Source organism: Thermobia domestica, chromosome 5, assembly GCF_964235325.1.
Source record: "Thermobia domestica chromosome 5, izTheDome1.hap1.1, whole genome shotgun sequence".
Taxonomy (NCBI): domain Eukaryota; kingdom Metazoa; phylum Arthropoda; class Insecta; order Zygentoma; family Lepismatidae; genus Thermobia; species Thermobia domestica.
In genome coordinates this window covers 132426805-132441481 of record NC_137458.1, presented here as the reverse complement: position 1 = coordinate 132441481, position 14677 = coordinate 132426805, and the positions used below count along the sequence as shown (strand labels likewise).

General features: G+C 36.5%; 1 long non-coding RNA gene across 5 annotated transcripts in view; it reads left to right on the top strand.

Annotated features, from left to right (window-relative positions):
* LOC145686138 (uncharacterized) overlaps positions 1–14677 on the top strand; it is a 208653-nt gene that overhangs the window by 107365 nt on the left and 86611 nt on the right. For 3 of the 5 annotated variants that reach the window (XR_014131528.1, XR_014131524.1, XR_014131525.1), the window contains exon 2: positions 10162–10216. The exons of 1 other annotated variant lie outside the window; for it this stretch is intronic. This is a non-coding gene — a long non-coding RNA (uncharacterized LOC145686138). The remainder of the gene's footprint in view (positions 1–10161; positions 10217–14677) is intronic. One more of the 5 variants, XR_014131526.1, reaches the window with a different exon arrangement.

Here is a 14677-nt window from a genome sequence, read left to right as displayed (position 1 = left end):
CAGTTCTTCTGCACACCCCCGCCGTTTAAATTAATGAGCATACTTAAATTGAGTTGACAGTTATATGTGACCCGTTTTGATTACTGTTTAATGTGTTAAGAACCAAGAAGTACGTACACGATGACATTAGAGTTTCAATCCGTTGTTTACACACACTTTTTTTTTTTTTTTTATTTCTACATACCAGCGAATGGAGGCTTGTATTACTAAAGGGAACAGCAACACAGCTCCCGTTAGATGGGTGGTGGGGATATAAGTTCCTATCAACTTGTCTGAGATAGACTTTAGTACTTCTTTCGGCAGGTCACCCCTTACAAACACTTCTTATTTCTCCGTACACCCACATGAATCGTCATGATTGCATTGAGAGTTTTCAAGCTAATTTAGATATCCTATTTGTTTCCTTTAATAAACAAAACCAATCTCTGTGGTTTGAAGAACCGAGCAGTTTACTAAATTTGTATTTAAAAACTTTCATCCTTGCAATGATATTCGAAAACTAAAATAATTAAAAAGTAGCAAACGGGGCTGTTACGGAAGCGATATTAAAATTATTTCTGAATCGATAAGTATTTTTAAATAGTTGTAAATCTGTAGGTTGGGAGAGAGAAGAAGAATTAAAAACAAAAGTTTGTTGCGTAATAAAACACCCTGGGCCTTATGTAGAATCGTTCTGAAGCGTGATTAGTGCTATACTAAAGAGATCGATTAACATGTTTCCTGCAGTAGTCAAGCCTTTAGTATGACGCTAATCATACGTCAAAACGACTCCGCATAAGGCGGTCTCTGTCTAGAAAAATCAATTAATACAATAATATATCATGACAAATACGGTAATTTTTAAAAACTACACTTTATCTTCAAAGAAAAAGTATTTTTAGAATTTAACGGCTAATAAAAAAGCCAAAACTGGCAAAAGAGTTTCATAAAGTAAGCTATATTTAAGGCTATTAGCATTTCGTAGATTTGTATGGTTCAATACCTGTCCAATTAGGCTAGAACAGAAGTTGACATCACTGCTGCTGCATCTTCTTCCTCAGCGAAGATCGATCTTCCGCGAAGACCGATCGATAGGCGGTAATTTCAAAAGAAAAAGATGTAAGAATGAGATGAACCTTTAGAGATGATTACAAGATGCGAAATAACGTAGGTCGTTGTAAATATATAAAATAGGCGTGAAGAACAAGTGGAGATAGGGTGAAAACTAACGAATCGACATTAGAGGGACCAGAACCAAGAAATTTATGGAGAATTGCAAGAAATGTCAGATGATCTTGCTGATAGAGAGGACATGAGAAAATGAGAGGATTGATGGTGTCAGTGTCGAGTCCACAATTGCAAAGAAGTAGTGCGTTTTCGAAGAAGAAATAAGGTTGAGGTGTATAAAGAGTGTGAAGTCTGTTGTGGAGTAAAAAATGGAGGTAGGAGGGAGGGAGAGTGTGAGGAAGGAATCAAGATGGGAAACAGAGAGAACAAGGATAGTGCCAGCACCAACGTACCTTTGTACAAGAAGCATTATAATCTGTCCAGCGTTGATAGTGAAGTGTAGTAAGTAGGGGGAAAATGTCAATAGGTGAGACTGAAAGATCAATGGGAGTGTCGTGAAGGGATCCAAATCAGCCAGCTGCGTCAGCTAGAGAATTCCCAAGGATACCTACATGACCCTTATATCAGATTAAGCAAGTGGTAAGGTTGAGAGAAGTACGGCGATGAAGAAGGAGACAGATTTCAGAGATAACCCAAGGGGATTTTGGAAATTTCTTACAGTCTCTGCTGTCAGTTTCTAATCTATTGCTGCACGATCTTGCTGTTTCTTACAAAATTAAACTATTCAAGGGTCTCATTTCGTAGAGGAAGTGGTGCAGTTTTACTATGCGGATCCACAGATTGTAAAATGGACGGAAAATTTTGGGGAAGTCTTTAATTTACCCATTTTATGTCGAGAACAGAACCCAACAAACCCCTGCGGAACTTGTGACCCGTCCCTACTACTACTACTACTACTACTACTACTTATGCCAGGGATACAAATAAGCAACAAAATTTTACTAGCCCAAGAAAAAAGCTACTAGCCCACATCCCACAATAGAAATCATTTACTTATCTTCGATATGATATTAAATACTCGCCCCGGGCGAGTGGTTATTTGTATCCCTAACTTATGCTATGGATCCGTATAATAAAACTGCACGGAGATTTGCATCGATAGCAAGTAAAATTCGCTATAATCTGCATAATACTGCTGTAGTTGCTAGCATAGCAGTTCTAATTACTTGTTTCATTGTTTGCCTTCCGATGCAAATCCCAAATTTTGCAAGACGTTACAGAATGTATTTTTCCGTACATGTAAAATACCAAAATAATAATGATAATAATAATAATAATTATTATTATTATTATTATTACAAAAATACCAAAAGCACCCTTTTATTTTTTAACCATATCATGTATGGGCTAAGGTGATTCTATTTTAAAAGTTTCAAAAGTTTCATAATTGTAACTTACAAGCAATGACACAATTTGTAATAAAACTTAAAACTGTATATTCCCATATATGTAAAATACAAACAAAAAAAATCCAAAAGTACCCTTTTTATTTTTTTAACCGTATCATGTATGTGCTAAGATGATTCTATTAAAATAGTTTGAAAAGTTTCATAGTTGTAACTTACGAGCAATGACAACTTATAACAAAACTTAAAACTTTATACAAAAAACACTCTATTTTTTAACCATACCATGTACGTGTTAAGATGAATGTACAAAAAAAAGTTTCAAAAGTTAGATAGTTGTAACTTTTGAGAAATGGCACAATTTGTAAAAACCCTAAAAGTTTGCTTTGTATGTCCATTAATGTTTGACAGTGTAACCTTTTGCAAGTTTATTAACATCTACTGAAAGAGCAAAAATTAAGCTTTCATTTGACACCTGGATGAGCTCAATAACTTTAAAAGTAACGAAGTTATGGTAATTTAGTTCCATATGACGCTGAGTGCCGGAAAGTGAAATTGAAGCAAAATTCACATTTTTTTAAAATTTCTCCCCGGACCATTTCTCATCCAAAAAATCGGAAAAAAAATAATTTAGCATAATTTCATAGGTATTTATGTATGAAAAAATTTTGAAGAGAATCTGAGACATTGAAGCATGGTCATGTTTTAAAATTAGGTGATTTAACGGAATGGCCCAAAAGTAATAATTTGGCTGCCCTAACAATGACTTCCCCAATGCTTCGCAAGTACCTTGTTTGCTTGTAACAATCTATCCGTAGGATAGGCGGTAGCTAAGCACATGTATTGACACCGTCTGATACCTCCAATGTTGCCATATTATGCCATAACGCCAGTAAACGTGTTTTTTAGGTCACTCCATTAACACGACCGTGATATGTCTACACTTGGTGTCAATGTGTCGTTCTTGTTTCAGAACGATACATTCCCACTCATCACTCTATCCGCTACCATTCTCATTTATCCACAAACACTGTCGAGACCAATTGTCTCCAATTCGTGACTTTTCACGTTTCGTAAACAAAGAAAAAAATATCCTATGTTTCTGGCATTTATGAGGACGAATGTTGAACTCCATGGTTTATATTTCAAGAATATCTACATAGGTAGGTTTTTCGTGGGTAGCAGTTTCATTGCATTCGCACTTATAATTAAGAAGTTCTGATGTTTCAAAATTCGGATTGCTCAAATTTTCGGACACTGTGAAAGTCAGGATCAAAATCCTGCAAGATATTTCATTTACTTTACTATAGTAAGTGGGATTTCGGAGGGGGACTTAAACCCGGAAGCCCCACTTAAATACGCCACTGTTTTCTGGTGTAGTGTTTACTGAGCGTTTTCTATAAACGTACAAACTGCGAGTGACATGCTACAGCTCTACATGAGAAATATTGTTGCTCGATGGTTTGATTCTACTCATAATAACACCATATTTCGGAATTAATTTTTGAACGCTGCTTTTGAAACTAGTGTTGCCACGAGACGAGACATTTCTCGTGTCTGGTCTCGTCTCGTCTCGTAAACGAGACGGGACAGAACCCTCTTAGACGAGACACGAGACAAGACAGACTACTTGTCTCGTCTCGAAAACGAGACGAGACGGGACGTCTCGTGAAATGTCTCGTCTCGTCTCGTGTCACGAAAATGAAAACGGTGGCAGGAATGGCCAAGATTGAAATTGCCAGTGGTCATATAGATTGCAAAAGAAAAATCCCCTTTGTGACAAAACATGTTGAAAAGCCTTCATAGAAAAGTGTCCTCTGTCTATGGAATGAAACAATCGTGATACATGAGCGTCCAGGAATATCATCCTTAATGTCTTGTCCCCAATTCCCCTTGCTGTAAACTGAGGAATTCTCATTTTTTTTTTTTTTATTTCTGGCTGGAATGATGACAAACAAAATCAAAGACAGGGAAGATTTTTACAAGGTCAAGAAACCGAACTACCACCACCATCTATTCAATTTGAAAACTGGGTAAGGTCTACACTTGTCTTTATTCTCTGGTGGCAGTATTCTTTTTGCTATATGAACCGAAAACGGCAATTGAAGTGTCATCTTGCAACTAAAATTTTGTCTTCTCTCCCTCTCTCTCTTCCTCTCTCTCTCTCTCTCTCTCTCTCTCACACACACACACACACACACACACACACACACACATACACACACACTTCGCTCACTTATTATACAGCAGTCATGTTGTAAAATTCACCTCTTCGTTTTGAAGGCGGGCGGACGACAAAGGAAGCAATGATATTATCGACGAACCCTTGAAAGTGTTTGCTTTTAGCAAATTTATGATACTAATAACAACACTTTAGGTAAAGAAGTTTTACAGCGGGACCTTCGTTTTGTTACGCGGAAATGTTTGATCTGACCAGAGTGCGAAATTGCCCTCTGCTTCCATGTTGAGAGGAGGGGAATACTTCCCTTTCCTAGTGAATAATATTCATTAGGACCTGAAATATCTTCAGAAATTGTTTCTTACAGGCGCATAAAACCTCTCGAACTTGATAAGTGTAAAGAACATTTGGTATAATATTCATGGAACTCCGTTGAAAGCAGAAAATATCATGAGAATGATCAAAATTCGAACATTGAAGAACATAATTAACAGAAAAGAAATAGGATACCCAAACCATATTTTTAAACCTGCTATAAAATGTATATCCTATATTTTTACTAATTCCTTACTCCCATGAAAGTATCCTGGGGAGGATATTCTCTCCATTTTTTTCAGACTGAAATCCTTTTATCCCGTACGATTCCCACCCACCCCTGACACAGTACGAAGAAACAAATGTTGTTAAAATCCATACACATGACCCTTCCGGGACTCAACCCGGGGCCTTCAAGCCGATGGTCTATCGCCGCAGACCGCTCGGCTTGGTATGAAGATGTACGTTGTATGATTGCGAATAGATCACGACAATATAAGGAACTTTAATCCAAAATGGCCACCCAAAAATCAACTTTTTTTTTTTTTTTTTTTAGCCATTAGCTAATCTGGCTGTACTGTCATGAGTTTGTTACACAAACGGGGCAAGCACCACATAGTAGCACACACCCCGAGGTTATGGGAACATATTTGAACCATGGAGGTGAAGACTAGCCCCAAGCATTCTTTCGTCCGATGTGTCGTTCAGCTCCCATTACTATGGCACTTTAAGTAGAGCTTAGTGTGCAGTAACATATAAAATTTCAATCAAATACTTTCCATTACTCAATAAAATTATTTGGTTCCGAGCTTTTTTTAAAAAAATAATAATAATAATAGCAACAAATCTAAATATGCTAAAATGGAAAGTAGTTTTTGCATTGTTATGGGTTAACACTGTGAAACCTAAAGGCTGGAATATATGAAATCAAAGTGTACACACATATCTCTCTCTCTATTTATCTATATATCTTTCCAAATAAATTTCAATGTTTTAAAATGTTAAAAAAAAAAAAGCCAGGGTCGAGAGGCCTCAGACAACTAACAGCAGAAATATATTATCTTGTAAACTATTTGCCCTTGCCTTGTGAGCTTATTTGAATTTATTTTAAGACCTTTAGGCAACTTTGGCCGAATGGATGATGATGGGAAAATTAGTGGAATGAAGAAAGTGGTAGGATACTAGACAACTTTCGAGAAAACACACACATTCAAAAAATGAAATGAAATAAAATGAAATCTTTGAGTTTTACGTCCCACGGTTATGTCGGTTAGGCTAAAGGAGACAGTGATGATGAGTAATGAATGAAATGGTGGAATGAAGAAAGTGGGAGGAAACGGGAGAACCCTGAGAAAACCCACGCACACGGTGTTTGTCCACCACAAAGTTCACTTGGCGGGGCTGGGATCGAACCCGAGACCCCAAGCACCAGAGGTGAACGCTCTACCATTGAGCCACCGCGGTCCCCACACACATTCAATGTTTGTCCACCACAAAGCTCACATGGCACTAACCGAGATCGAACCGACTACCACATACACCAGAGGTGAAGGCTTCACAGTGTAGCTACCGTTACATTTCTTGTCTTGTGTGTTCTGGGTAATACTTGTAACTTACAAGGGAAGAGAGGGAGATTATATATCGAAGTGGAAGATGGTTTATATACCAATCGAAAGCACTAATGACGCCTATTACAAAACTGTAATAAAAATTTTCCGAATGCATATACTATGCGGGTTATATGGATATATGGAATGTCCAGATAATCCGTTACCACCCCTTGAAATCGCAAACGATAAGACAGATGCCAAAACTGGAAAACATGTGTTTAATCATTTTAAAAGTACAATGTATCAAAGCAAAAATTCTTGTCACAAGGCCACCCGCAGTGTACTGGGCGGGGTCCAACTCAAAAATTACAAAAGGTAAGGGGGTCAAGTAGCATATCGTTCGAAACTTCTTGGGAAATGAAAGAAGACGGAACAAGTCTCAATACTCTAAAATTACCTTGTGCAAAATGGCGGCCGGTCAAACTGTCAGCAAAAACGTCATTGTAAACTCGATGGCCACCCCCAAAAAATCCTGAAACGGTGAGGCAGATGTCAAAACAGGAAAACATGTGTGTCATCATTTCAAAAGTACAATGATTGGAAGTAAAAATATTTGTCTCAGGGTCCTCCACAATGTCCCAGGCGGGGTCATACTCAAATTGTTCAAATGGCAAGGGAGGTCAAGTAGCACATCCTTTAAAGCTGTTATTAAATGAAAGCGACGCTCTACGATAATGCTGTGCAAACATCTTGCATTTTAGTTGTTCTTTCTGTAACCGGGTTTTAGTTTATTTTCACTTTAATTCTTGTACTCAACGGAAAGAAAGGAAATGCCCCTACTGTGAGATTCTGCTCTTTGAGCCCAATAATATCTAAATAAAGAAAAAAATAATAAAATAAAAGCAAATTAAGACATAAAGAAAAGAAACGACAACATTTGACATCTTTGAGTATAGAACTGACTAGTTAACATATAATGTACTTCCACGAACATAAATAAGTAGAGGTTGGAGCCATCAGAAGTAAAGACTTACCTCTACTTATTTATGTTTATGACTGCACAACAGTGGTACTTATGCTCGTTATCTGGTTTATCAATTATAAAATGATTCAAACGAAAGAATTCCTTGCACCAGGAAGAGTAAATACGTACAAATGCCTCAGAATGAAAACAAGTGCCGATTGCAAAATGGAAAGTGAACGTGCTCAGAAAATCGAAATGAAGATGTATATTTTGACCGGCCGCCATTTTACACAGGGTAATTTTACAGGATCGAGACTTGTTCCGTGTTCTTTTATTTCTCAACAGCTTTATTTGACCATATTTGCCATTTGAAAATTTTGAGTAGGACCCCGTCTGGAACCTTGTGGAGGACCCTGGGACAAATATTTTTACTTTCAATCATTGTACTTTTGAAAAGATGACACACATCTTTTTCTTTTTTGACATCTGTCTTACCGTTTCAGTTTTTTTTTCTTTCTTTGGATGGTGGCCATAGACTCTACAATGACTTTTTTGCTGACAGTTTGACCGGCCGCCATTTTGCACAGGGTGATTTTAGAGAGTTGGGACTTGTTCGTCTTCTTTAATTTCCCAAGAAGTTTCGAACGATATACTACTTGACCCCCTTACCTTTTGTAATTTTTGAGTTGGATCCCGCCTGGGACTCTGCGGGTGGCCCTGAAACAACAATGTTTGCTTTGATACATTGTACTTTTATAATGATCAAACACGTGTTTTCCAGTTTCGGCATCTGTCTCATCGTTTGCGATTTCAAGGGGTGGAAATGGATTTTCTGACACCCTGTATATTCATATAACTCGCACAGTATATGCATTCGGAAAATTTTTATTACAGTTTTGTAATAGGGGTCATTAGTGCTTTCGATTGGTATATAAACCATCTTCCACTTCGATATATAATCTCCCTCTCTTCCCTTGTTAGTTGTATCTTAATTAGCATGGTGCACCTTGCTACATTTTACTTTGGTTCCCATGGTATGCTGCTATATTTTTACGAGACAAACGAGACGAGACGAGACGTGTCAGAACCTCTCGAGACGAGACACGAGACACGAGACGGGACGAGCACATTTTTTCGAGACGAGACATGCTTTGCACGAGACGAGACGAGACAGCCTGAAGTCTCGTCTCGTCTCGTCTCGTGGCAACACTATTTGAAACAGATAATGTTTCAGATGGTTTCTATTAGGCGATAGTGCATAATTCCAGTACAAGTGGAGATTCATGATTTTGGTGTTCTACATATTGTTTTATAAGTTTCCCCACAATCGCTTATCGTGACCATTTCATGCTTAATGAAAAAGTGTAGTAAATGTATGCATAAAAGAGAAAATTAATGTCATTTGAATACTGTTTTACTAGTTTACTCACAGTGTAGTTTCAGTAAAAATAAAGAAACGTCTTACCTAGCGCAACTCTTGTAATAATCTCCAAAACGAGCGATATCCGACGAAATTCTGGAACTTGTTTAAACATCTGATATTCTCGTTTAGTTAATGATTCGACTCCCATAACCGATAATGACAAAGCAACAGCATTTGCAACGACTTTGAAATCGTCTTTACACCCCACTTAATTCTAATCTTTGAGCATTTTTCTCATCAACATATAGAATTATAGGGAAATCCATATCAGTACTCACTACAATCCCGTTTGGCGTTCCACTCAATGATGCCCACGAACTTCTAATACCAATCACACCTGAGGATATACAGACGCAATACCTCATCCGGAGCAGACTTCATCAGATATCGTCAACTTTCGCAGGCACTCTCTATATTTCATATGCTGCCTGCCCTTCTCTATACCACCATCTGTAATAAGTCTATAAAACGTACTACCTCTCTGTTCTGCCACATAGGACTACACAGTGTTGTAATTTAAATGAAGTTGTATACAAACGTACAAGCTCTTTCGTAACTGTTAAACTGCTGCCGTATTCATTTGCAGATAAACGTCTTTAAATGTTATATTGGATCTAAATTTCTCTGCAATACAACAACACACAAAACAGTTGTCAGGTTTTCGAGTTAGATCATCTCTTCAGTTGTGAGCACAGTCCTGCGATGAGATATCTAAAATTTCCCTCGCGAGGACTGGGCCAAGTTTTGGCCCATGACAAAGGGTCGCCACCATCGCGCGTTATGGCTTGAGAAAATCGAACAGAATAATAAAAGGTTTTAGGTGACATAAGAGGTAACATCTTGGGGATTTTCACAATCACAGACAGCAGATAAAACCTTCACGTAATATTTTAGCTGAATATTTGACCTCAATTTACTATCAACTGAAAATAAAACTCAAAAACCACAATTGAATTGAAATTTGTTTATCATCAAATAGGAAAACCTTTTACTACAATTAATATAGATCATACAGTTACAGTGAAGGACTTCGTTACGCTATTCTCGTGAATTGGATAAATTATTCCAGTCATTTTGAGGAAGAAACCCGTTAAATTCTTATGGTGTTCCGCAGTATTGAAGTACATCGCTATAGCTTTATACTCGTACTGTTAAATCACGTTTTTTTTAAAGTTTAGTTGAATTTCCAGTTGTAAAACACTAGTAATATAGAAATTAAGGTATAAATATGTGTCTTATATAAATATTACTAATTATATTTAATTCTCTTTTCCAAGTTAGCAGGATAACCATGGATGCATCAGAGGAGGGAATCTTTCGGAGTAAGGTTAAGTATGTGGTTATTAGTTTCATAACGTTGATTTGAATAAGCTCCTTATATATATATTTGTAGTTTTATATTCTCTTTTACTTAATGACATAATTATCCATTTAATTAATAATTCATTTCATGAACATTTCATTTCTTTGTACCATAATAAACATATTAATTATATATTGTTACTATTTTAGATAAAGATATATATATATATATATATATATATATATATATATATATATATATATATATATATATATAGCGACGTACATATAATCTGAAACTTCTAATCTCCCTGTTGCAGTTTGTTGTCATCCGATCCGCGTTAAGTAAATTCATTCAAAAATTGTACAGTAATTGATAAATTTTTAGATTTTGAAAATTCCATTTTATACATTCAGTAATAAGCAATCATATAATCTATATTATAAAATTGAAAGTGACTATGTTTGTAGCTCTTAATCTCTTGAACCGCCGACCGCTTTCAATCAAATTTTTGACGTAGATGCAGTTCTCTCCTGGGAGTATTTTTAACTATTAATTTTGACGGTAGACCTTAGGGGAGGGGGAGATAAAAAAATAAACAAAACTTAACTATTGAACCAAAAGACCAATCTTGATCAAATTTTCAAAATAGATTAGGTTTGTGCCTGGGACTTTTTTTTTTTAATAATTTCACTTTGACGAAACAACATTGGGAAGGGAGAGGAGAGGGAGATATACAAAAATCAATATATATAAAAATAAAAGTGACTATATTCGTGAGTTAGTAACTCTTGAACTATCCTATCGATCTCAATCAAATTTTCAACGTAGATGAGATTCGAACCTGGAAAGTTATCTATCATTTCACTTTGACGGTAGATCTTAGGGGAGGGGGAAGAGGAAGAGGGGAAATATATGAAAATGAATTAAACTTAATAACTCTCGAACTACCTGTCCGATCTCAATCAAATTTTCAACATAGATGAGGTTCGGGCCTGAGATGTTTTTGTCATTTCACTTTTACGGTGCAACGTAGGGGAGGATCTATATGTAAAAAAAAAATAAAAATAAAAATAAAAAAAATAAAAGTGACTGTCTTTGTGACTTCATCACAGTTAAACCACCTGACCGATCTGAATCAAATTTTCAACATGAGGTTCGGATCTGGGATGGTTTTTATCATATCACTTTCGGTATAACTTAGGGGAGAGAAGATATATATATAAATGAAATAAAACTTAATTCTTGAACAACCCGACCGATTTCGATCAAATTTTCAACATAGAAGAGGTTCGGGCGTGGGATATTTTTTTATCATTTCACTTTTACGGTGCACGTAAGGGAGGGAAAGGAGGAGAAATATGTAAAAAATAAAAATGAAAGTAACTGCCTTTGTGACTTCATCACTCTTGAATCACTCGACCGATCTAAATCAAATTTTTAACATAGATTAAATTCGGGCCTGGGATAGTATTTATTTATTTTGACGATAGAACTTAGGAAGGGGGTGGAGGGGTTAAAAATAAATAAAACTTAATAACTCTTGAACCAAACGATCAATCTGGATCAAATTTTATAACATAGATGAAGTTCGGACCTGAGATGTTTATCATTATTTCATTTTGACGGCAGAACTCAGGGGAGAGGGATGGGAGGGGGAGATATATAAAAATAATTAAAACTTAGCTCTTGAACCACCCAACCCATCTCGATCAAATTTTCAACCTAGATGAAGTTCGAACCTGAGAGGGTTTTTGTCATATTACTTTAACGGTGTAACTTAAGGAAAGAGGAGAGACATTTTTAAAAAAATCGAAAATGACCGATATTGGTGTCGAATCTATAATTTTTGGGGTTACTGTAATGAACAATGACACTTCTGATGCTGTTTAAATCCAAATTCAGTCCCGCAACATAGGGGAGGAGGAGATAGTTTTCGGGGTCGCTGAGATAAACAATGTCACTTCCGAGACCGTGCTCTGCAACATGGGGAGGGGAGGGGGATATATAAAAATAATCGACAATGACCGACATCAAAGAGCGCATTAGTAATAGTAAAAAGCGACTGACTAACGGATCGTATTACTATTTTTTTCTCAATTTAACCAAGCGAAGCGCGTAATTGATGCTAGTAATAGAAAAATAGTATTAGTGATCTAATACATACATTTTGAAGTGAATACGTTAACTAATTTGAGGATTACATTGTACACACAAAATTTTGAAGTAATTTAATCCAGTTTTATATCTTAGAGTACATCATTTGGTTATAAGTGACGAGCCTAAATTCCCGTTTAGGGAAGGAGGAGAAACGCCATACTTCTAGGAATTATTCATTGACTATCTAGGATGTTAAAAAGGGGGTAACAAAGCGACTTTGATTTAGTTAATGAGTCATTGAACAAGAAAACAAAACGTACCTATATTCAGCTCTCAAGGCACATGGTTTAGGGAGAGAGAGAGAGAGAGAGAGAAAGTAGTCTTCTCCAACCAAACCTGGAATTAATACTTCATGTTTGTTTATCTCCTTTGCCACAAACCAAACAATTACTTATTTCTACTTGTTACCTGGTATTATTATTTTTCAAATTACATCCACAGGAAACTATTAAATGTGCGTATTTATAAACACTTTATACCTCGAATCAACTTCTTGAATCAATAAACTATTTGGTTTAGTTATTTATTTCGCTTCGGAAAAAAAAATAGTTTTTTAAATCATAAGATGCGGACCAAAATACGTATCACCAAACTTACAAAATAGTGTGTAATGCGCTGCGGTTCAGCTATAAAATAGAGGCGCATTACACATGCGTACAACAGGATACTTCCCTAGCCCGTGGAAACTTGCTAAACTCAGTCTTCGTAAAATCACAGAAAGATCCCACATCAGTTATTTCCTACAGACCCATTAGCTTCACTACCATCTTCAGTAAAGCATTGGGAAAAGTTATGGTTAAAATGTTCCATATTTATCTTCCACAACGTCATATACTTCCTCTTAATCAAGCAGGATTTGGACTGTCCTTTGCTACTAATGATCTCAGTGAACCATTATAATAAGGATCTTCCATCTGTGCCTATTTACTTGACATAGAGAGTCTTTGATACCGTCTGGCATGAGGGCTAACATGTAAATGCCTTTTACCAAGTCATTACGTGAGAGTGCTAGCGAATTTCCTTTATCAACGCTAAGGATTTATACAAATCAATTAGGGACAATCACATAAATTTCATTATGAGCCGGAGTACCACAAGGATTCGTTCTATTTCCACTCCTCTACATCTTATACGTCACCGGTATGCTTTTCGTGTCACATTCAATTCATACTTTATAGTTCGCTGATGATACAGCCTATCTCGCTCTAAGCTTCTCTGTTGACTACATTACTACTCAATTACGATCAGCAGTAGATAAATTTATCAGCTGGTGCTTGTAATGGAAACTCAAATCCAACCCAATCAGAACACAAAAGATACTTTTTAGTTTTTAAAGAAAGTAAGTATTGTTCCTCATGAAATCCTGAGAGTCTTCCCAATATGGTGCTACGATCGGAAATCTCACTACAAAATAGTGTCAAATATTTTGAGTCTACGTATCTTGACTATACCTCTCATGATGAACTCATTTGACCGCTCTCGAGACAAATATACACCGTCGTCTTAATCTGTCTCGTAACTTGAAAGAAACAACCTGGGACTTAAATTCCAAACTTGTAAAGCTCTGATCCATTCAGCTGTGACATACGATCTTTAGTTTGGCTCTCACTAAATCAACAAACCTATGAACGCCTCCAATTGCGTTACATACTGCCAATTGCTACATCAACAAACCCCAAAAGCGGAAGCTTATCATCATACATCAATGCCTCTCTAGTGGATCATCTGTATCGCAACTAACCAGTTCCATTACATACTAGATAGTTGCATCTCATCCTATCATCGCCAAACTCTTAGATCAGATTTCTGCTACCCTCAGTTATAGTTAGCCTCCTCTGGGCCATCTCCTTGCAATATATGAAAGGGAAAGCAATTCAGGTAACTACAATCCCGAACGTTGAATGTATCATAGCCATCCGTACATATAATGCACAGAGCTTTGTCTTCATCATAGCATTTCTTTGCCTGTTCTACCAGAGGATGTAGCCACTCAAAGAAGCAAGTTTAACGCACTTTATTGTTGTGATCATTAATTTTAGTGTCGTATCACACATGATACTCAATAGAAATCACCACCACCCGCTCTCTCTATACATATTATACTGAATACGATCTCATAAATACTTAACTTTTAGCTAGCCTTTCTAATAGTTATTACAAAAACGAGGATCGAGTGTAGCAATAGGCATTAGTGAGAACTGCGTAAATACTCTAGTTATGGGTTTGGCAATGGATCTTCATTTTTCCAGTTCATGTACTCCAATTTGTCGACGACAGTTTATCTAGCACTTGGATTCTCCGTTGTTCAAATCAATCTCGTCCTTCAACTT